Source organism: Castor canadensis, chromosome 7, assembly GCF_047511655.1.
Source record: "Castor canadensis chromosome 7, mCasCan1.hap1v2, whole genome shotgun sequence".
Classification (NCBI taxonomy): Eukaryota; Metazoa; Chordata; class Mammalia; order Rodentia; family Castoridae; genus Castor; species Castor canadensis.
Window position 1 is genome coordinate 152,593,629 of NC_133392.1, and position 23,855 is coordinate 152,617,483.

General features: G+C 46.4%; 1 protein-coding gene and 1 long non-coding RNA gene across 3 annotated transcripts in view; one reads left to right on the forward strand and one right to left on the reverse strand.

Moving 5' to 3' along the window:
* Kazn (kazrin, periplakin interacting protein) overlaps positions 1-23,855 on the reverse strand; it is a 1,020,937-nt gene that overhangs the window by 550,972 nt on the left and 446,110 nt on the right. The gene's annotated exons all lie outside the window — the stretch shown is intronic.
* Positions 14,232-16,601, forward strand: LOC141425032 (uncharacterized). The gene is made up of 2 exons (XR_012450108.1): positions 14,232-14,266; positions 14,719-16,601. It is a non-coding gene; the product is annotated as an uncharacterized lncRNA (long non-coding RNA).

Consider the following 23,855-nt stretch of genomic DNA (forward strand, 5'->3'; position numbering starts at 1 on the left):
AAGTGGGTGAAGTTGGGATGCGTTGAAAACACAAGAAGTAAAGGAGGCAAGGTGAGGCCTGGTAAGGAGGAGACTGAAGGAGCAGGTGACAGAAAGAGCCTAGAATGCATGATTTTGAGGAAAAAGCAGAGTGACTAGCAGGAGTGAGCATGGGAGTCAGAGAACAGAACAAGCCAGAGTTTGGGCTCTGTGGGCCTATGGTGGTCAAAATGGTAGCCACTTTCCCCTTGTGACTACTTACATTTAAAGTCACTAAAATAAAGTCTCACATGTAGTTCCTCAGTTACATGGCTCATATTTCAACCGTTTAATAGCCACATGGACACATGGACAGCACAGATCTAGAACATTCCCATCCTTTTAGAAAGTTCCATGTAGATAGCACATGTACAGACTTTAGCTTTTCCTCTGAGTGAAACTGGAGTCATATGGGTTTGGACAGAGGGACAGGAGAGAACCTGGAGGTGGGGTAAGACCAGGGAATGCCTGAGAGAGAGAGAGAGAGAGAGAGAGAGAGAGAGAGAGAGAGAGATGCTGCCAAGGCCACTGAAGCTAGAAAGATGAGGTCCCAAGTATGGGCTCTTCCCCTTCTTTAGAGGAAGGAAAGGCTGTGGGTGGAGCACATTTTGGGTGTGGAGGGAAATCGGGGGTTTAGTTTGGGATATATTGAGTTTGTGGTGTCTATTTAGATGTGTAAGAGGAGATCTTTGGAGTTAGTAGTTGCACATATGAGCCTGGGTACAGGATCAGAGTCTGGGCTAGACACACACATTGGACAACTGTGAGGCCACAGGTGGCAATGAAGACCCAGACAAGATGGGCGCCCCTGGAGAGGGGCGGGAGCGGAGGAGCCGTTAGAAGAGGGTGGAGGACCTGGCTGCACTGAGGCCTCTGAAGGGCAAGAGGAGGAACTGGAGAAGGTTTCGGATCCTGCAGAAACTGCCACTCTGTCATTATCAGCCAGGAGCACCTTCGAAGACTCTAGCAAGCACCTTGTGAGCCCACCCTGACCCCTAGCACAAGTTCTTCTTTATTTTACAAGGTGAAGAGAATATATCACTCAAGGTGAAAGTCACTCATGATGGCTGGCAAAGTCCCACGGGGTGGTCCCACTGCTTTCTCTTCCCCCGTCCTGCCCTTCACCACTCATACCCCTTGCTGATTGAAGTCCAGTCACACCCTGGATCCAGGCAGCTCCTCAGACACAAGAGACCACTCCTGCCTCAGGGACTCTGCACTGGCCGTCCAGAATGCTGTGTCCCCAAGTCCCTCATGGCTTACTCCCTCACCTCCTCACACATCTTTCCTAGGGACTGAAGCTCCCTATCCCCAAATCTGTGTTACCTTTCCCTTAGGACATCTTGCTTGTCTGTTTACTAACTGTCTCCTTCTTTAGGATGTCAGTCCCATAAGGACAGGGAGCTTTATTTAGGTTGCTTTGTTCACTGAGGTTCATGCCTCCATGAACCTCAGTGACTATCTGCATCTAATTAATCACCCACCATGAGAATCTGCCCACAGCTCTGTGACTCAGTGACTCTCAAGAGCCTTGCCAAAGGCTACACAGCCAGAGAAGCAAGGGGTGCTCTGTTGTTCTGTCGTCTCCTGACCTGGAGGAACAATGAGCTCTGACAGTGGCATGGGGGGTGCAAGGGATGCAGAGTAACCAAAAAAGGGAGGCAACACGGGGATAAGAGCTGACGATTTTGGAGGAGTCTCAGTTATGCTTCTACCTTTTAGAGGATGGGAGAAAATAGAACATGTCATCCCATCTCCAGGGCCGATGGCAGCTCCTCCTCCTCCTCCTCTCCTTCATTTTCTTTTTTTGTTGTCACTTCAAATGCTGACCTCTTTGACTCCTTTTAAATAGCCAAGGTGGAGATACGCAGGAGGAAGGTGTCACAATTCGCTTTGAAACCTGGCCGGGCAAACGTGCCACCCCCCCTGCCCGTGCCTCTCTGCACCAGGAACTTCGTCCTGGTGTCTCATGTCCGACCTGTGGCCTCAGGACTCGTGCTCCTGCAGGGGACAGACTCTGAGAGGCAGAGACAGAGAAGGGAGGGAACAGGGAGTTGTTTGACAATGCTCCCACCTTTTCTTTCTTTTAAGAAAATTACAGCAAATTGATCTTGTTGGAAAAATTGGACAATTTTCTTCTCTGAGCGCTGCTTCTGACTGCCAGGGGTGAGGCAGGAACGAAGGGAACAAAGGCACGGGTCGCACCATCTAATTCTCTTTGTCCGGCATAAAGCATCCTTCCTCATGATGGCTGGGAATTGCTCGCTTTGAAGGGAAAACTGAGCCCTTCAGCATGCAGGTTTCACTAGCCTTGTTCCAAACACAATCCTCACCGCTGTACATGTGTTCAGGTCTTAATGTTAAGGGGCGGTGATGGACCCCCAGCAAGCTTGAACCAGCCAGGCTCTGGGCTGAGTGGGAGTCAGGAGTCTCTGAGAACTGGGGAGAGGCTCAGGTCCTCAATCACATTTCCACGTAGGATGTGACATCAGGGAACATCAGTTTGCAGAGCAGCTTCTCAGGAGAATAGAGTGAGACAGACATACTTCTTACTAAATTCCCCAAGGACGAAGGATCTTGGCCGGTGACAAAGGGTTAAAGTGTCAGGGGAACAGGACTGAAGAACGCTGATTATAAATTTGAACACAATTCAGCTGGTGGGACCAGCGGGCTATGTGCCCAGCATCGTGGTTGAGAAGCAGACCCCGGAATTGGTCAAACAAAGTCTGATCCTGTGTCTTCACTGCTCAGCTGCCTGGCCCAAACTTGGTGAGTGATTTAACAGGGCTTTGATTCTCCCTTCTGTAAAATGGATTTCTCATAGTACCCACCTCTCAGGATTGCCTTAGGACTTCCTCAAGAAAATGTACAGAAGTGCCCAGCACCGAGATGCCCCTCAGTAATAGCTATCGGCCACCACCACCGCCATCATTGTCTCACTGTCTAATTTAGTCCTCTCTGTTTCACTTACACCTCAGCGACTCTACATTGGGCATCTGAGATGCGTTAACATAACGTGAGCTTCCTTAGCTGTGACAATAGCATTTGACTCAGATTAAATGAGCTCACCCACGGTAAACTCATGACTCCATGGCTGTGTATAGTCCTTTTCCACAGACAGTCACCATTAGTGTCAGGCCCTGTCCCTATCCTAGGATCAGGTAGCAGAGGTTTTAAGTGCTTACTGAAGGTGGAAGACCCAAACCGGCTCCTAAGGGCTGTCACTGGCTGTGCTTCCATGGCAACTGGGGAGCTGGGGGCTGGGTGTTCCTGGGATCCACAAGGCAGTAGTAAGGGAGTGGGGAAAAGGACGGGAAGCAGGAGGACCAAAAAAGGGTCTAGCAAGGGGAGCTGTCCGTTGCCACAGGCAGCTGGGGCTCTGTCCCATGGGAAGCTGAGGCACAGTCGGGGTGTGAGTGCTCTTCCGCTTCAGCGTCAGGAGAGCTGGGCATTGATCAGACTCCCTGCACTGCTACAGGCTGAGCATGGTGACTGTGTGGCACTGGGCTTGGGGACAGACACTATGCAGTGGTCAGCGGGGGGAGCAAGCTAGAGTTGAAGTGGCCCAGAATACGGTGCTCAGCAGATCAGGGCAAGAGTAGTGAGAGGCAGGACAAGCAGTGGTCAGAGTGATCAGAACCAGGAAACCCAGGCTGGCAGAAGGTGTGTGTGGAGGGGAGAGGTGTAAAGACAGACAGCTGAGAACAGGTAAAGGGTAACTGGCAACTGGTTAACTGAACCAAACTGTATTAACTGAACCAAACTGTATTACGTAAACACTGGCTGAGGTGTTGGCGTGTGCAGGGCTTGCTGTGTTTCGTGATGGAGTTGCAGCCTTTCTGTGTGGGAGGAGGTGGGTAGGGCCTGCTCTGTGCCACAACTTCAGACAAGAAGCTTAAAGAGCGCGGGGATAAAGAGGCTTCATGACGGCAGATGATCCCATTTGAGCCAGACTTGGGTGATGAGTGGGGTGTCGGGAGGCAGAGGGAACAGGTATTCCAGGTGACCACTGCAGAACAAGGTGAGGGCACGGCGGATTTTCTGTGTGGTCTGTGTGTAATGGGAGGACATTCTGGAAAGTTCAAGAACATTACCATGGAGTACCTCCAATGTCATGATATGCAGGGAAAAAGCTAAAGACCTTTTGCCTGAAGAAGGCCATGGCCCTGTATAGCAACCTTTACTCTGCTGTCTGCAGGCACAGTGGGTGAGGCAAATGAGAGCAAGTGAAGTTGGGGAGAAGCAAGGACCGCAATGGAGAGACGCATAGGAGATAGCCCCGGGCTGGTGTCCCAGCATGCCTACCCATCACACCCGAGGCTCATCCTGCTCCCTGGGTGAAGCCAGATCTCCTCTGATTCCACATCCTAAAAACCCTTATCCTTACTATGGTTCCCAAAGAAATCCTACTTCCTGTACCCAGTGTTCTCAGCTAGCGCCATTGTCTGCAAGACACAGCCAAGGCCTGCTGAAGGGTCTGGCTGGCTCTACAGCAGAACAGCGGGTCTGGCGGGAGGCTGCGGCACACACTAGAGAGGATGCATAAGGGAAGGGCTCCCTCTGAGCCACCCCTCCACCCTGAGTGCCAAAGTAAGTCCCTTCCTCTTTGTTTTCTCCCTCCACGAGAATTCCCAGCATTAAGCTACCAAGGAGATGGGGACAATGCCATTGCATGGGAGTGTTTCAGAGCCATTACCAGAGCCCAGGAGAGCCCCAGGAGGTGTGGGGGGAGGGGACACATGTACCTCTTCCTTCTTTAATCTGGCCACGGACATCGCAAGGTGAAACATCTGCCAGGTCTGATAGACCTGGCTGGCACAGGCTGGTCCTCTGGGGATGCTCCAGGTTGGTGGAGGGGCAGGACACACGGAATGACAGGCTGAACTTCAGCCCCAGTAACAGAAGGGTGAGCATCTTGGAATTTTATCCTGCAAACCAATGATTTCAATATGTTGGATCACCACGGTACGCGCCTCCTATCACTGTTTAAAGTGCTATGTGTGAAGCGCTTTCTCCTGCAGGCCTTATGACCTGACAGCCTCAGACCCTGCCCTCATTTCACACCTCATCTCTTCTCTTCCTTTCTATTTCCCCTTCCTCCACTTGCTTTTGCATCTTGAGATGTAGAGGACAGCATCAGAGTGGCATTATTTCCAGAGGAACCTTCAGGCCCATAAATGGCTGTAACCATTAACTGACGAGGCTAGTGAGCTCTAATCTGGAGGATGGGCCTTGGTGAAGTTGCCAGAATGCAGAATCTGAGAGTCGTAGATGGCCAGATCCAGCCCTTATAGGATGGACAATGGGAATGAGTAGTTTGTGCTGGCGGTGTGGCCTGGCTGCCCTTCCTGCTTCGCCCGCTCAACATTCTGTGCTATTTCCCACCCTCTAGGAATGCAGACTGGAGAGGCTGGGGGAGGAGGGGAGGGAGTTCAAAGAAGAGCACATCTGGTGAGAAGCACATCTGGTCCTGAGTATACTCTGGAGACACAGCCTTGGAGCATCCCTATAAAGACAGCAGGTGGCTCCTGCCAAGTCCCAACACAAATTCCAAACAGGTAAGGGAAGTGGCAGAGGGGCAGAGAAAGAGCACTGAATAGCACAAGATGGTCTGTCACAGGTTTTCATGATGGCCCCAAACTGGAAATAATCTCCATGCTTGTGTATGCCTGTAATTCTGCAGAATGAAAATTAACAGCAGCTGCTGTATTTGTTCTTTGAGGCTACTATAACAAAATGCCAGAGACTGGGTGATTTAAACAATAGAAACTGATTCTGCACAGTTCTGGAGGCTGGGAATCTGAGAGCAAGCAGCCAGCATGGTGAGGTTGGGTGAGGGCTTTCTTCCTAATTTGCAAATGGAGTCCCTCTCACCGTGTCCTTGTGATGGCTTTCTTCTGTGCATGAGCAAGTATAGGGAGAGGGCAAGTGAGCTCTCCAGTGTTTCTCCTCAGTAGTACACCAATCCCATCACAAGGGCCCCATCCTCATCACCTCATCTGACCGTAATCACCCCCCAAAGGGCTGTCTCCAAATACCATGGCACTGAGTTTCACTGTGTGAGTTTGGGGAGACACAAATATTTAGCCCTTACCAGCGAACGATGGAAGACATGGATGAAGCTCAGAAAATATTATGCCCAGTGAAAGAAACTGGGCATGAAAGAGTGCATACTATGTAATTATTCTAAGTGAATTTCTAGGACAAGCAAAACTCCTGTGTGGTGATGGAAGTCAGAAAAAAGGCCACCTGTGGAGGGCTGGTGTTGCCTAGAAAGGACGTGAGGAAATTTCTAGGAAGATGGAAATGTGCTAGAACTTGATGGGGAGAAATCAGACCCTGCCAAATGCCAGCAGCCCAGCAGTAGAAAGAAACAAATCATGATTTAGAAGAGTGTGATGGCAGGTTTGTGAAAGCTCACCCTCCCATCCCAAGACCTTCCTCAGCCACAACCTCTTGGGAAGCTGCCCTGGTCATGGGACTGTAGGCAAGCTGCCCTGTTACCTGCCCAGAAAATCACACTTTTCGTCCCTAGAGGGCTTCTCCAATTTATAATTACAAGTGTTCAATAAATAGTTACTGAGTGAGTGAATGAGTGAGTGGATGGATGAATGGAAGATGGATGGATGGATGGATGGATGGATGGATGTACGGGCAGATGGATGGATGGACAGGTGGATGGATGGATAAGTGGGGATGTTGAAGAGGAAGGTACAGAATTCTAGGCTGCCATGTGTGCAAGGTGGCAGGGCCATAGAAGAAGCCATCAACCCTATGCTGGCTGGGCTGCTAGACGTCTCACTTAGTCCCCCCAGAGTGGCCATCAGAGACGAGCATTTGGGAATCCACTTTACAAATGGTGAAATCAGTTGATTCATCCAAACCCAAACAGCTAATAAGTATGGAGCCAACACATTTGCTCAAGTGTCGGGCTGTCCAAGCCCCTGAGAGGAGGACAAACGACCTCAGGTAGAGAAGGTGTGAGCAGATAATGGGGACTGAATACGGTATGAAGAGGGACTCCCAGAATCCTGCTGAAGTCCAAGCCATGTACCTTTCATCCACCACACCCTCACCTCTGACCTCCAACTAACACAGGGAGGAGTGGGAGGCAAAATGTACATCCTTGAACTTGCCCAGGAATACCCTTTCTAGTAGCTGTGGAGTAGGCAGGAGACCTGCCAAAGTCACTGGAGATCATCTGTGGAGACTGTGGATAGCAAGTCACTTTCAGTTCTATAGTAAAGAAAATTGGCCACTTTTTCTCACCAGGATGGAAAAAAGCAAAGCTCTGAGCTCTGGGCTCTAACTCAGCAGAAATAGCACTTCAATCACACGAAGCATGCACGCCCAGCCTCGTGAACTTCCTGCTCCCTGAAACACTTGCAAGGTCCTCTCTTGGCACACGATGATGGGTCCTGCTGGTGGTCAGGGATGTGTTGTCCTTTGTGCTTTGAGAAGCCGTAGGGATTGCTGGTGGAAGCTGTGAGTATATGACATTTGCATGTGTGTGCGGGGAGAGGGATACACACGTGCATATAAAGTCCTCTCTCTCTGTTCTCCTGTACCACAGGGGGCGAGGGCACCGTGACCAGAAGCACCCAAACACCGCTGTTACATCCATTCCCACGTCTGCTTGCTCTGGCCAGATGAACAGTGGTCGGTTTTTGAAGTCAGAGAGATCTGGATTCAAAGTCCTGCTTGGCGGTGGAGTAGCTGCCGCACACTCAGCCAACCCCTTTTCTGAAACCTTGTTTGACTGTTCTTAAAAAGGACGGTTAGGCCCTCTATCCCAAAGGCTTGGGATTTGGGAGTCACTTGGGTGAGAGATGCTGTGGCAGTACAGTCTCAGACCAGCAGAGGGCGCCACTAGAGGGAAGTGGCTTTCCCTTTCCAATATGAAGAGAGAGGAGAGGGAGGGCAATGCAACCATGGTAACCTGTGGACTCACTGGATGCCAGTCACTGGACTGGGAGCTTGACCTCATGTAAACTCACGTCACCTGTAGAGCAGGCGTCATTGCATCATCATCCCCACGAGAAGTGAGAACACTGAGGCTGGGTGGGATGGCAGATCCATGTTACTAAGCTTGAAATTCCCCCCAACTTCTCACAGGGCCCACAGTCCTCCCTGAGTCTTTTCCCCCTTACCGCCTTGATCTCTTCCTCCATCACTTTCCTGCTTATTCTGATCCAGCCACACTCGATTGCCTGTGCACGCCAGGTAGGCTCCTACCCCAGGGCCTTTGCACAAGCCCTTCCCTCTGCTGTTTTGGTTTGATAAACTTTCGCCCAGGCTTACTTCAAGAATGTGCTCAAATGTCATCTTATAGGGATGAGCACAGTGTGTCACACCTGAAATCCTAGCTTCTCGGTCAAGAGGAACATGGTTTAAGACCAACCTTGTGTGAAAAATTAGTGAGACCACACCTCAACCAATACTGAGTGTGGTGGTGCCTACTTGTCATCACAATTCTGGGAGGTATAAAATAGGAAGACTTTGGTCCAGGACAACCTAGGCATAAATGTGAGAACCTATCCCAAAAATAACTAAAACTAAAAGGGCTGGGGGTATGGTTCAAGTGGCAGAGTACCTGTCTAGTGGGTGCAAGGCCCTGAGTTCAACCCTCAGTACTATCAGAAGGAAAGAAAGAAAGAAAGAAAGAGAGAAAGAAAGAAAGAAAGAGAGAGAGAGAGAAAGAAAGAAAGAAAGAAAGAAAGAAAGAAAGAAAGAAAGAAAGAAAGAAAGAAAAGTATCTTGTGGTGACTTTTGTATTTAAAATCCTTACCCCCTACCTCTACCACCTCTGCCCTGGGTCTCCTAATACCCTCTGATCTCCTTTCTCCTGGCCTACTTATTCCCTTTTGCCCTAGTCCCCTTTTAACTTTTGATGGGAATAGTTTAGGTATATGTTTACTGTGATGTGTTGGGCTCTGCTGAACAGAAAGCTCCCCCAGACCAGGTCTTTGGGGTTCACCAGGTCTTTGGGGTTCATCAGTTCATCTGGAACAGAGCTCCATATGAACACCTAAGAAGATTTGTTAAAAGAACAAATCAGCCAGGGATCTGACTCCAGGCCTCCACTAGGCCACCAACCCCGCCTCTGGGTACCCTGGGGCCTTGCTCCTCCAAGATGCTGATGGGATTTCACATGGCTGGCTCTCCGTAGGAGTTGGACATCCCCTGCATTCTGTTAAGAACGTATAGCACAGTAAAAGATTGTAAAACTGTAAACACCATCCCTCCTTGAACCGTGTAGGAAAAAAACAGTAAGCTCTGAGTTCTAAGTACCAAGAAGGACCCAAGTATTTACACACTTCTTAAAAGGATTCTGGCCCACTTTACGGGACCAGGAAATAACTAGCTAGCTAGCTAAGTAAGTAAGTAAGTAAATGCAGGATCTTGAGTGGGGATCCTCGGCCTGCTTCCAGGCTCAGTGATATCTGGGTCTCCTTCCAGGGTCGGTTTTGTGCTCTGGAGCCCCTGCTGGACTTTTGAGGCCCCTGGTGGGTTTGCTTGGGATTCAGCAGGAAGGAGCTCTCATGACCACCCTGGAGGTGCTTTGTTCTGGGCTGGTCTAATACCCTAAGTCCATCTGCCTGTACTATAGAAGGATTAGGGGAAGCTCAAAGACACTCCCAAACTGGACTATTCTAGTGATGTAGTCCATGTCCCACACTGACTGAGCCCGTGTCCTCAGGCAGTTATCTGTGTAGACGCGGGAGTGTCTGATACTCTGATCAGATTTCATTAGGACACAGAATGTGAAACTCACTCACCAGAGCCCAGTCATAGAATTTAATATAAGTTTTAAACAAAGGTAAAATACTGACATACCTCTTTTCTTTTTGGGTCACTATGGTGACTGGCTTCTTTGATACCAAAATATTCCAGAACCTTGACTGGACCTATGGTCACTGGGACGACCCAGGAGAGACCTTCTGAAGCCCAATTACTGGCAACAAACTCACTTTGCCAACTACTGATGTTGGCTTCAGAGGATGAGCCAATAGCCAGCCAGATGTGTGTATTCACTGCTTTGCTGTGTAAACCAGCCCCTTGGGCATCACTGCCCACAAGGTAGAAAACACCCTGGACTCACATTGAAGTCTACAGATTCATTTGCAGTGGAAAAGAGGTCACCCCCAGACCCAGTGATGCTCGTGAGAGGGGGTGTGAGTCGTGGTGGGGGGGCGTCTAATGTCCATGTCGTCAGTTTTAAAACTGACTTTTACTAATGAGAGATAGAAGCAGGAATTTTGTGGTTGGGATAGTTTGGGGGACTCCTCGGACAGAAAATGTGATGTGAAGCTTTGAGCCAAAACACTTGTTGAACAATACTTAATCCAGAGTTTTTTAAACTCATTGATAGAATCTATTTATGCTGCAAAGACTGTGGTCTGGGAAACCTACAATGTTTCAGAATCACAGTTTGTCACTGTCCTGACGTGGTAATGTGAGTCACCAGTCCCCTGTGCTGACGGCTGAGGTTCTTTACAGCAAAGGAGATTCTGAGTCCCATCCAGGGAGGCGGGAATGTGTATTTTCCCGCTGTAGCTCTCCTGTGTCCCTCTAGGACAGAGACATCAGGACACCTTTGGAGGACAGACCACAGAGGAGAACAGAAGATGATCCCTGAGCCATAGCCTGGGGCTACTTGGGGTCTTAGCTATACCCGTGCTCCAACTCACCCACTGATCACTAGTACTGGGAGCTCTTCCTTGAATGAGGTGGGGAAACAATGATTTCTAATTAATAGAAGTTGATTTTATAGACTATTTACATCCTTTTAATTAGCATAGTAACTCCCTTCAGCCATAAACCAAGGCATATTGTCTAAGACCAACCCATGCACAGGGTGACCGTGTCCCACTCACCGAGTCCAGGGAAGAGCTGAGAGCCCGGATGGTGGCCTGGGCTGAGCACCAACAAGGCACTCTTGCCTTGTTGCCAAGGGAGGGTCTGGGGAAAAGCCATGGCTTCCTGGCAATGACGTGCAAGGATGGGGGGAAGAACACAGCCTTGGGAAAGAATGGCATTCAGGCTCTGTGACCTTGGGACTTCACTGGCTGCAATTTACTTATCTTTACGCTATCTGCATATGGTAATTTGGAAGACTAGATAAGGCATATTTATTTGTACAGTGCCTGGCACTTGTTGGCATGGATGACACTGCATCATGGTGGAGCGACCCCAAGAGACAAACCTCTTCCCGTTGGAATTGCCCATGAAATCTCACATGGGAGTGAAAATTCAGCCTCCATTGTCCTTTTCCGTGAGCTCCCAGAGCACACACTGACCGCTGCATCTCAATGGCAGGCTAGGGGATTTCAACAAGATTTCCTAAGACATAGTCCCTGGCTGGGAGGAGGTCACCACAAACCCTTGTCCAGCCATATTTCTGCAGATTCAGAAGTCTGATCTGCATCTGTATACATAGTAGCATACTGCTAACTGACTCACAACCAAACTCACAAGGCTCTGAGAGGCTAATTCCATGACATCCAGTGGGAAAAAGCCTGGTTTATAAGCTGGGGAGAGTCATTTAGCCTGCCCTACTTAGCATCAGATCATAGATGAGAAGTTCCTTGGGGAGAATACAGTTAGAAGACGGGAACTGGATCTGCTGAAGATTTCCTCCCTCTAGCCAGGATAGTCAGATGAATTGTCTAAAAAAACCAAGCTTTCTTATCTACAGGCAAAGTCATCTTCCTGGCTGATGCTGATAAATTGGGACAAGTTCCTAATCTCCAGGATCCTTTTCCTTCCACCAAGACCAAAACTGCTTCCACCAGAAAGTGTACACTGTATGGTAGAGGTAAGTTTCTTTCATTAGTTACATTGCGACAATAATAATAAAAGCAGCAGCCAGTGTCTACTGAGTGCTCACTGTGTGGTAGGCACCTTGCAAGTATGTTAGGGTGTGGTCTGCTATCATCACTGCCTGTGTGCCTTTGCACCTTACTGAGGAGAAAACTGAGGCTCAGATAGGTTACACAACTTGTCCAGGATTGTACAGCTATGAAGTTGTGAAGCTGAAATCTGAATTCAGACCTTCCTGACGTTGACCTCCTAATGTCCCTCTGATGCTTGTAGACATTTAGTCACAGCTTTCCAAGGTTCTGTTATACATCTGTTCATCCCCACTGGACACACAGATTCTTTGGATGGCTATACAACAGACCCTGACTCTGTATGGATCATTCTCCTGGGGTGGACATAGAAAGAGCAAATCTTTCTATTGTCAGTGTCTTGTAATTTCTGTTTTAGATGATGACATTTTCCAGTGGCCTTCAAGATCAAGGCTACTCTTCTCTGGAGCCCCTTTGCACTGTCTGTGCCTAGAGTATCCACTTGTCCTCTGGTTCTAGTCCAGCCAGCAGGGAGGGGACATTTTCAGGCTTCCATCCCCAGTGGTCATTAGAACTGTGTGTTTCAAGGACTCCATAGCACAGAGTGAACACATTGTAGATGGGGACACCAGTGCTAGTTTCCTTAGACATCTTTATTCACCTTTGTGAGAAGTTAAAGTCAAGTTAAGCGTTTTCCTTGTAAGTCAGCACAATGCCAGGAAACTCACAGGGATGTTTTTGCTGTAGGTGACAGTCGACCGACTTAGCAGTCAGGCGCAATGGATTGAGAGTTAAAAAATTTGAAAACATACCTGTCTAAAGCTAAGTGTAATCTCATTGATGGAATAATACACTCAGACTACCTAGAACTATTGGTTTTTTGGTTTGTTTACATATGGTAAAATTAAAGTGTTAAGCAATCTTTTCTTATATTATTGTCAAGGCAATTTTTAAAAAATTCATGGCTGAAATATCGCTTTTGGGAAATGGTTATTTGATGCTGTATCAAGAAATTACTCTTTCGTGACATTCAATAATATTTTATATCAAAGTAGATTCTCTCCGTGCCAAAGCCAGCTCTTGTGGATATGTCTGGAATGTGAACACAAATTGATGGTATTCCCATGGGATTAGACCTAGGATGGCATATAACCATGTGGTGTTAGACCCCCAGTTCTGCTGAGGGGATCCCAAATGAGACGCTACTCTAAACGCTTGCTTCTGTCTACTGTCTTCAGCCTCGTCCCCAAATCTACTCAGCATCTGAACTGGTTTTCCTACTGTGACTAGTGTTAAAAGATATTGCCTAATGAAAATTTTCATGCATCCAGCAGGAATAAAGAGAACAATGGAGCCATCCCTCTCTGTCCACTCCTGAGCCCTGCCACATTTCAACACGTCGTCTAATTGCTTTACTTACTCAATAGCATTAGAGTTTCATGGACAAATTGAAGCTCCCTGGCGCATTCCTCTGGATCTCATCTCTTCCCGCCCTCCCAGAGGGTTTGGTGTTTTGCATTCTCACACATGGTTTCCTGTTTTTGCTATGTGTGTGTGTGTCCTGCACACGGGCACACACGCATGCTTAGGATGTGTGTAGAAGACTGGCTTTACATTTTTCGAACTTGCAAAATTGACATCATGCTGAATAAATCATTCTGAAACCTTTTTTTTTTTTTTTAGCTTGGCATTACATTTCTGGTTTCTACAGTTGTATAGTTTCACCCACATCCGCGCACATAGCTGGGGTTTGACCATTTTAACGGACGTCCGGCTGTATGTTGTGCACGTGCAACTACAAATCACTCCTTTAGTTTTCTGTTAATGGATTCTAGGCTCTCTCTCCTGTTCTGCAAAACCACAAAAACTATTTTTTTCCTATTACAAGTTGAGCTATGGTAAATACTCTTTTTGGCTTTGCCGGTTACTCTCTGAGCACATGGGAGTCTTTTCTGGGTACAATCACAGCAAAGGAAATGCTGAGAACAGGAGTATTTGCATCTCGGTGATACAAAATATTGCCAGATTCTTCTCAAAACTGAGCTAAATTGCTCTTCCACCCAGAATATGAGAACTCCTGGTTCTCTGCATCCTTCCCAACTCTTGATATTGTTGTCATTCGTTTTTGCTGGGTCTGGTCCAAACCATGGCATGAGCAGTGGGCACTTCTGTTCCTTGGCTTTCTGCCCCCACCCAGTAGCATCTGGACAGAAGGCACAGCCAGGGCTGGGAGGGATAAAAGACCTCTTTGTTTTACTTCATCTTTCCCTGATTCCCAGCGAGGCTAAACATTTCCTGTATGTTTGTAGACTGTTCAGGTTTTGTTGTTTGCGAGTTTTCTATCTATAGCCCTCACTTTCTATTCTGTTGCCCATTTGACCACTTCTCACTGGATTGTAGGTATCTTTATGTGTCCTGGATGGAGATCTTTCTGTGTGTCTGTTTTTCTGTATCTTCTCCCATTCTGTTTTTACTTTGTTTGCTGTGATTTTTTTGTTCTCTTGATGATTCTATTGTAATGGTGTCTGATTTACCATTTTCTCTTTTCATTTGTATTCCTTGAAAGAAATAATTTACCAAGATGTCAAAAGTACTCTTTATTTTTTTCTCAGATGTGTTAAAGGTCTGTCTTTTTAATTTGGATTTTATTTACCTGGGGTGGATCTTTGTATATTGACATAAAGATTTAATTAATTTTTTTCCATATGGAAAAATGGCTACTTAGTCTGAGTGCAGATTTCTTTTTCTCAGTCTGGATTTAGAATGCTACATTTCTTGGGGATTAAGGGTTTGTATATTTATGGGGTCTGATCTGATCAGAGCCTCAGCTCTGACCTGTTTGTTTCAGAGTCAACGGCACACTGTCGTCATGGTTCCAACTTTATGACATCTTGGTGTACAGCAAGGAAAGACCATCCTCACACTGTTCTTTCTAAAACTTACTTTGCCTCCTTGCTTCTGCATCATTTCCATGGAAAGTTCTGTTAGGATCATGATTAAAATTACACTAACTTTACAGACTGATTTGGGAAATTTCGTTTTTATGATATTGGTTCTTTGTTCTAATGAACAGACTCTGTCTCCCATACCTTTCTTTCTCTAGGTCTTTTTTCTCTTTTATGTCTTTCAATAAAGTTTCATACATTTCTCCATAAAGGTTTATTTTCTAGGTACCTTTAAGTTTTTATGGTTAGTGTGTATGCTATCTTTTTAAAACTACACGTTCTAATTGGTTTGGCTGATGTGTACAATTGATTTTTTTATATTTCAGCTTGTTCTCAGCAAAATTGCTAAATTTGCAATTTAGCGTTATTACTTTGTACATGCCTTGAGTTTTCTAAGAAGATAATTTTGCCTTTAAACAATGAAAGTTTGAGGGTTGTTTTTTTACACCCTTTTCTAATCATTAAGTCTTTGGGTAATTTTATTTTTGGTGTTGTTTTTATAAAAGCATAGAACACTTAGATTCCTTTTTATTCATTAAGAATCTCTTGTTTTAGGTGGTGGGATTCGTTTGTTTACACTTTTTGCTTCTTCATGTTCTTAGATCTGTCCACTGATACACTGAGATTTATTTTGAACATACTTTGTTTTTGATATTGTCACATGTTTTCATTGTACCCTTTCTCTTTCTTATGACCTACTGTATTGGTCAAATTTGTTTATTATGTGCCTATGTTACTTTATAAGATCTAAAATTAATCAGTATCCCTGCTTCCAAGCGAGGCAAAGACTAGAACCCTTAACCCAAACACTTCCCTCTTATACAACATGCTACCATTGCCTGCTAGTTTAATTCTACCTGTTTATAGTTTAATCATAACTTTATTATCTAGGTTAAGCAATCCTAATGTGTAAATCCAAAACCTGAAATGTTCTAAAAGCTGGAACTTTTAGGGCGGGGGATGCAGCTCAGTGGTAGAGCACTTCATCAACCTGTGCAAGACCCTGGGTTCCATCCCCAGCTCTGCAAGAAAAGCAAAACAAAACCCTAAAGTGTGATACTCTTTCAACACCAGCCTGACTCCACAAGTGGACACCTGACCGCATGTGCATGTGGCTTTTACTTTGAGATGAAAGTCCAAATGCAGACACTGAAAATACTGCAGACACTGAAAATACTGCATAAAATTAATTTCAGTTTGTAAGAGGCACTCAAACTGCTTTTTCTGAAAAGCACTGACTCATTACTTGGGACCACAAATTAACTAAAGCCAGGTGAAAAGCTTGGGATCGCTGTCTCCATTTTGTACCTGTTGTCATTTGCTCTGAGCCACTCTCTCCTGAAGCCACCTTGGAATCAAGGAAGGACAGGGATGATCGATAACATCTTTATGACATGGGATTGGAACTACCCCTCAGGAACAGTGGAAGCTTGCAGGACAGACCACCTTCCAAATGAGGACAATTACATATAGTGATGAGGCTGCATCCCGGAGCAGGAGTGGTCTTGTCTAGGGAACCAGATGGCTCCCCTCAAGTCCTGAAAGCGATAATAACTTCTCTGGAATCAGAGAGCCAGAATCGAGATAATGACCAACCAGGCCATGCCTGTGACTGGGACTGTTTAACCATGCCTACCTTTTGTCTCTTGCCCCCCAGTTCTTCTGTCTACCTAAACCTATCGCTCATGCCTATATCCTGAAGATGGCTGAAGATGGGCTGATTGCTTACTCTGCCTCTTCCCACGGCAAATCCTGAGCTGTGTGATAAGCCTCCTTTCTCTTCCTTCACCATGCCTCTTTATTTGACTTCTGGGGCAAGTGGCTGGACCTGGCATATGGAATCCCAGGAGATTGGTGCGGGGTCCCAAACTCTAGATTCATGTCTATGTGTATCAGATGTGTATGAAACACAAGAGAATTTTGTCTTTAGACTTGGGTTCATACCCAAGTCCTCTCATTATGAATATGCAAATATGCCAAAATCCAAAACTAAGTTCCAAAATCCAAAAGACCTTGGGATTTGTAGGCTTCCCTAGTCTTGTGGGCCAATCCAACTCTGTCACTGCCTCTGTCTCTCTCTTTCCCTTGCCCCCCTCTCTCTCTGTGTGTCTCTCTCTCTCTCCACACACACACACACACACACACACACACACACACACACACACACACCCCTTTTCCTGCTGCCTCCCTTTTCCTGAAGAACCTGATCAAGCCCTTAAGCAACTTGGCCAAACAAATAGCAATTGGAGGAGCACGGAGTTGTAGTTGGATGGGAGGGTTCATGCTTGCACATGTGGCCTCTCCAACACAACACAGAACCACGGTCACAGGACTAGCAAGACTTGGAATGTTAAGTGTCAGAACTGCATGATCTGAATGGATGAGCATCCCTAAAACCTTTACCTGAGTCTTGGTTTGGTTGCTTCATAAATCATACATTTTCTTCCCTACTGGGCTTCCAACCAACTTCTAATATCTCATTTGAGTTTTAACAGGCTCTACCCAATACAGAGTCTCCTGCATTCTGGTGGTTTCCATCAGAGTAAGAATGGAAGAATCTGCATTACAAATCAGCATGTTTGTTGTTATGACAACACCTAGCCAAGAGCTGCCCTGAGCAGGAGCAGGGAAAGTTGTGAGTTGAAAGCGTTTTGAACTCTATGTATGCAAGAGGGGGTGTGTGTACAAGTTGCCAAGCCCCTCCCCCGCCGCACACAAAGACCAAGTGTTTCTTCACCGCAGTGAAAACATAAAGAATGCACAAAACACAGAACTCTTGGGGCAGCTCTCCCAGGAGGGAGGCTGAATCTTTGCTTTTTTCTTTCTCACTCATCTTTACAATAATGCCACAAAATGTCAAGTGCAAAGAGCACAGGAGGCTTGAGCTCTTCTTTAGGAGTTTACTGAGTGTCCCTCAAGCCAGCTTCCTTTATTCTTTTACACATAGACTTGTCGTGGACAATCCGTGCTTTTGTTTCATTCTACAATCTGTTTTTTCTGTTGTCATTAGTATTGTATTTTTGCAATCATCAACACATCATTCCCTTAACTGTGTTAAGTCATCTAACTTATGCATAGAGCCCATTTATTGGCTCTTCTTGTTATAGACATGGAGACTCTTTCTAGGTTTTTGTTCTTTCTCAGAGTAAACAATACTGCTGTGAAAATCTTTGTGCATGTCTCCTTATGCATGTGAGGGAGAACTCCGGAGTATATGATCTAGAATGGAATTGCTGGCTTTTAGTGCTTGTGTTATTTTGCTCTAACTGGATAAAAGTTGGGAATTCCTAATTCAGAATTCTGAAAGCCCAAATGCTCTGAAATCCTCAACTTTTTGAGTGCCAACATGGTGTCCCAAGTGGAAAATCCCACACCTGTCTCTTGTTTACCTACAGGTGCACTAAAAATACTGTCTAAAATTACCTTCAGGCTGTGTGTCTCAAGAGTATATGAAACATAAGTGGATTTGTGCTCATCCCCAAGTTATCTCGCTATGTCTATGCAAATAACCCCAAATCCAAAAAATTTCCAGAGCCGAACCACTTCTGGTCCCAAGCATTTCAGATAAGGCATACTTGACTTGTGATGCCAGGGTAGCTTGTTTAGGGGTTGCCCTGCCTCTACCTCTACCCTACCCCAGGAGGAGCAGGTGCGCCTCACCCACCTGTGCTGTTTCAGACTCTGCACTTCCTTCCATGGGTCCCAGGGAACAGCATCTCCTGACTAGGAATGAGGTTGGTGTTCCCCTCCCACATGCACTGGCCAGGCCACCTTCCTTTTCTGTCCCTTCTGCTTTCCTTGGTTCCTCTGTTGCTGCTTTTGTATGTTCTTTTCTTATTGCTGTGTTGAAAGTTCTTTATATGTTCTAATAAGAATTCAGCTATATATTTCCCGCACCTACCCCAGTCTGTATGCATCTTTTAACTTTGTTCACAAAAGGCTTGTAATTGAAACCAACCAAAGTTTCGATTCCTGATTTTTTGGGGATGGAAAGTAATTTTTATAAAAAATTCTTCCCCTGGCTTGAAGCTTGAGAGACTTTTTTTTGTGGCATCGTTAATTGAACTCAGGGTCTCGAGCTTGCTAGGCAAGTGTTCTACACTTGAGCCATTCCTCAAGTCCTTTTACTTTTCATTTTGTTTTTCAGTTAGTGAGCTAGGTAGTTAGCTAAAATTACACGGTATAGCTAGGACCCCCTGTGACCTTTAAAAAGCAGAAAGAAGGAAAAGTGGGATGGACCAGAGTGAGGACATTAGGAGGACTAGTAAAAATTCCAAAACCCCAGGGTTTAAAGGGCACAACCAATCACAATGTTGCAGGAACAGCCAACCAGAATGCTGCTTTCTGTGTTAATTAGTATAGATTAGCATTCATTAATTAGCATAGAGATTGAGTCAGGCTCTGGGGTAAATGGATAAAATCCTTGGACCTGGTCACTTCATGGGCAACCTGCTCCGGACCCCTCCCTGTCTCACTGGGAGCTTTGTTCTTCCTCTTAACAAACTCTTGTCTCTGCACTCACCCTCTGTTGTCTGTGGACTGTATTCTTCACATTCATGAGACAGAATCCCCTGTGGATCAGGAACCCTCTGCTACTGAGCTAAGAAGAACTGTGGCACAGCAGACCCCAGTCTCACAAGAAGATTCTAGGTTCAGTAGGGTCTTGAGCTGAGCTAACTCTGCCTAGGCTGGCCTCGAACCATGATTCTCCTACCTTTGCCTGCTGAGTAGCTGGGATCACAGGTGTGTGTCCCATGTCCAGCTTGTTTCTGAAATAGGGTCTCACTAATGTTTGGTGCAGCTGGCCTTGAACTGCCCTCCTCCTGTGTCTATCTCCTGTGTAGTTGGGGTTATAGGTTAATTTCTCATACACTTTCTGGTTTGTAGAAACGTTACAATTTTTTTAAACTATGGATTTTGTATCTAACCATCTTTCTGAATTCTGTTTTAGGTTCTGAAATCTTATGTGCAGCACTCCTTTGGTTTTCCACATAGACAGTCATAACTTCTGCAATACTAAAAGTGTTGTGCTTGCCTTTCCAGTTCTTAAGCTGATTTTTTTCTTATTTATCGTGGTGACAAAGAATCCAAACACAATGGTAAATAGTGGATATGATCGCAGGCATTTTGCCTTACTGTGAACTTTTCCATATTTCACCATGAGGTATGGTGTTTACTTTTGGGTCTTGGCAACTATTATTTTTAATCTTTCTAGTTTGATAAGAGGTTTTCTTGTCTTTCTTTTTTCAACCACAATGAGTACTGAAGTTTACTGATCACTTATTCTGCATTTATTGGATTACTCATTTTACTCTGTTCCTTTGATCAGTTACTGTATTGAGTTACACTGATAGATTTTAAAACCTCATACTGTCCTTGACTTCATATTGTAACACTCACTAGTCACAACATGTTTATTTTAATTCGCTGCTGGATTCGATTCATTGACACCCTGATTTAAAGTCTCTTTCATCTGTGTTCACTTATCACTGACCTGTAATGAGATGTTCCTATCATTGCTCCCCACACACATTTTGTGTTTCTTCTGAATAATTTGTATAAGAAAAGTGTGATCTGCCCTGAGCTTTGGTAAAGACTCATCTTTGACATCGTTTGGGCTCAAACCATCCTTTCTATCTGGAATTTTCTCTCTATTCTTGATTTGAAACATTTGCAAGTTTCTTTATTTGATCCCACGCCATCCCTTACCCTCTTGGGAAATCTGTGCTCTCTTGGTTTGGACCATGGCTGCAGCATCCACCATCCATGCCTCAGTGTTTGGGGGCCCCCACCCTGCCCTTCTCCAAAGCCTAGCACCAGGCCTTTCTTCTACCAAATGTCCAGTGTACAGTTGCCAAATGCAACCCCCCTCTCTCTCTCTCTCTCTCTCTCTCTCTCTCTCTCACACACACACACACACACACACACACACACAGCAGACAAAAATAGCATGAGAAGAAAAAATGCTTTTATTTTTAACCAGTTTTCAATGCTAATTCTTGTGCTCTGGCAGGACCTTGTTATTATGTAACAAATGTCATCACTTGGGCTCCAAGGGGATGGCAGTACGGCAGAGCAGAGCCAGGACAGGGCAGCTGGGCAACACGTATCACGCTACATGCTTACCGCAGAGGTTTATGACACTGCTCACAACAAATCAGTGCATCTCTTGCAGTCATCAGTGTAGTTTGGGACAGTAGCTTGTCCTTGTCTTTCCACTCTGGCTCAGCTCAGCATAGAGGTGTTGGTGAAGAGCCCAGGAGCTGGTGCTGGTCTGTACCCTGCTCCTAGTTCCTTGACCTTGGGTCACACACATCTGCAGAATGGATGCACAGGACAGAAAGCTCCTAGCAAGGAATGCAGATTGTAAGGGGGGGACTGGACCAGGTGGTCACCAGCCCTGCGACTTTGTAGGACTTATGAGATCTTAAAATGCAAGGAGCACCACACTAAATCCTGGCTTGACAAGTGGTAAGTTCACTGATGGTGGGGCTTCTCGGCCAAGTTGGTTCTCCTTGCTCTTCAAGACTTTGATGTCTTGTCCTTTGTGACTCTCTTAGCATAGGACCAACACCGCCTGAAAGACATGTGAGTGGGAAGGGCTTCCTGACACTTGTCCCTGTAACTGCTACCCCCAGGGAGAACAGCAGAAGTAGTTCCATAGGTCTAGTCGCCACCAGAGATTACCTGAGGCCTGGGCTGGGGACCATTCCATATTTGTGTAGGAGTGTGGGTAGTGTCCTCAGAATGGATGAGACGCCTGTGAAATCCCTCCTGTTCATACTTCTCCTCCTCCTCCACCTCTTCCTCCTTCTTCTTTTTATTCCCCTCCTACTTACTGAGAGCTTGGTACACAAAGGCCAGTCTACTAAGCCACGACAAAGATGATGAGGTGAACAGGAAATTGCTAGTGTCTTCAAGGAGCTCACAGGCCAGGGGGGGACCAGAGAGAGCCACCTTGTAAAGGGCTGTGAAGAAGGCCCTGCCATGCACCTGCCATGCACACCTGTGACGTGCCATGCTATCCCAAGAGAGATGGCATTAGAAGGGTTTTGATGCTGAGCAGGGAAGCCCATGAAGATGCTGTGCTGGGGAAATGAGGTGCAAGCACACAGTCACCCCTAGGCAGCATGAGTGTCTCCAGCTGTTACTTGGGACAGAGGGCTTCGAGAGGGCCCACAGGAGGCAGGTGGCTCATGAGCCTATCGCCATGCCCAGGACTGGTCCTAACAGGTGGCCACTTGCTTATTTTCAACAGTTCCTGAATTGCCCTTGGATTATCTTTAGCAATGACTGTGAAGGTGTTTCAATTTCCTACCATTACATTTTCCTCAATAAAACACAATTTTATCACAGTGAGTGGCAGAGGAATGAGTGGTTTGTTAACAGAACTTATTAACCAATTAGCTGCTTGGCAAAGATCCTCGTGCAGCATGGTGCTTGCCCCGAAGAGGTTGTGGCACAAGGAGATTCCGGGTGGCAGTGGCAGTGGTGGCCACATAAAACTTCTAGGCAGGTGAACCCTCTGGAAGCCGAAGAGTAAGAACACCAAGTGTCCAGCTTAAGGAGGTGACATCCAAGTGCCTGTGACCTTCTGAAGGCTGGTCTACATTGTCTAGAGCCACTCTGACTTGGCTTCATGGCTGTCACATCTCTTCTATGTGGGGAAAGGAAAATTGTCCTTCATCCATGGCTGCCCATGTCTCAGAAGACAGAAAAATGGTCATCTTGGAGAATTCAAAAGCGTCCTGATGACATTTCCTATCATGGGAGAAGTGAGCTCATCCCATGCTAAGATGTGAGCTTGAAGTCTCACCAGTGGTGCCAAGGCAACCTAGCTCTCCACAGTCCCATCTCCAAGTGCTCTCACCCTAAGCTCTTTAAAAGAGGTGGCAGCAAATCTGCTCTGTACCAGCAGAGCTGCAAGTGCTTTATAGGCACCGACCCACTTGACACGCAGAAACACTCTCCATGATAACACATTGTACCCATTTCACAGGTCAGGAAAGTGAGTCGCCTTGCCCTGAATCCCATATGTTGTATGTAGCAGAGGCAGGATTCAAATTTGAGAAGACTAGATGTACCTCATGCTTTTAAGCACTATATCTAACTTCCTTTATAGGGAAAAAGTATAAATTGTAATGACTCCAGCAGTCGTACTGTGTGGGCGAGCTATGGCCGCCTTGCAACCTTCCCCAAACTCAGCAGCATGAACTCACAACGCTGTGCAATAACACAGTGCATGCAGTTATAGGGAGGCTTGGGGTAGCTGCTGCAGGCTGGGCTTGAAGGATCTTGGTGAGTCTTGTTCGTGCATCTGTGGGCCAACTGGGAGCTTGTCCCAGGCCTGAAAGGGCTCAGCCACTTCAGCTGGGGCAGTGCAGCTCCTTACATCCCCAGTCCTCCTCCTGCAACACAGGGAGCAAGAGGAGCAGTCATGCAAGGACTTTTGAAGCCCCACCCAGAACTGGTGACCATGCTTCTTCCTTATTCTCTTGGTCCAGGTGGGTCACATGGTGTTAGGGACTGAATGTGAGCCTCACCCCAGGTTCATATGTTGAACCTGGATACTCAGTGTGATGGTGTTTGAAGAAAGGGTCCTGAGGTGGGAATCAGGATTAGAGGAGGTCGTGATGTGCGCCCCACCTGACTCGATAGGTGTCATTAAGAGAAGAGGAAGAGACCAATATGAGCTGTCGCTCCACCATGCGCAGACACAGAGAGAAGGAGGCCATCTGCAACACAGGAAGAGGCGCTCACCAGACTCCAACCAGAGAGACTGCCTCCAGAATAGTGAGAAATAAATGTCTGTCTTTTAAACCCCCCCCCCCTGTGGTATTTTGTTATAGCAGCCGGTTCTGGCAAAGATATACATGGAGGGGTGGGAGGCGAGTAACACCACCACCTCCTTTATGGGAGGAACTCTAAAATCACATGATAAAGGAGCAGGCACAGGGAAGAGGGAAGTGAGGCCATTACTGCTATAAATCACAGCAGTCTTTTCTTTGTCGTATTTCTTTTTGGTGGGACTGGGGTTTGA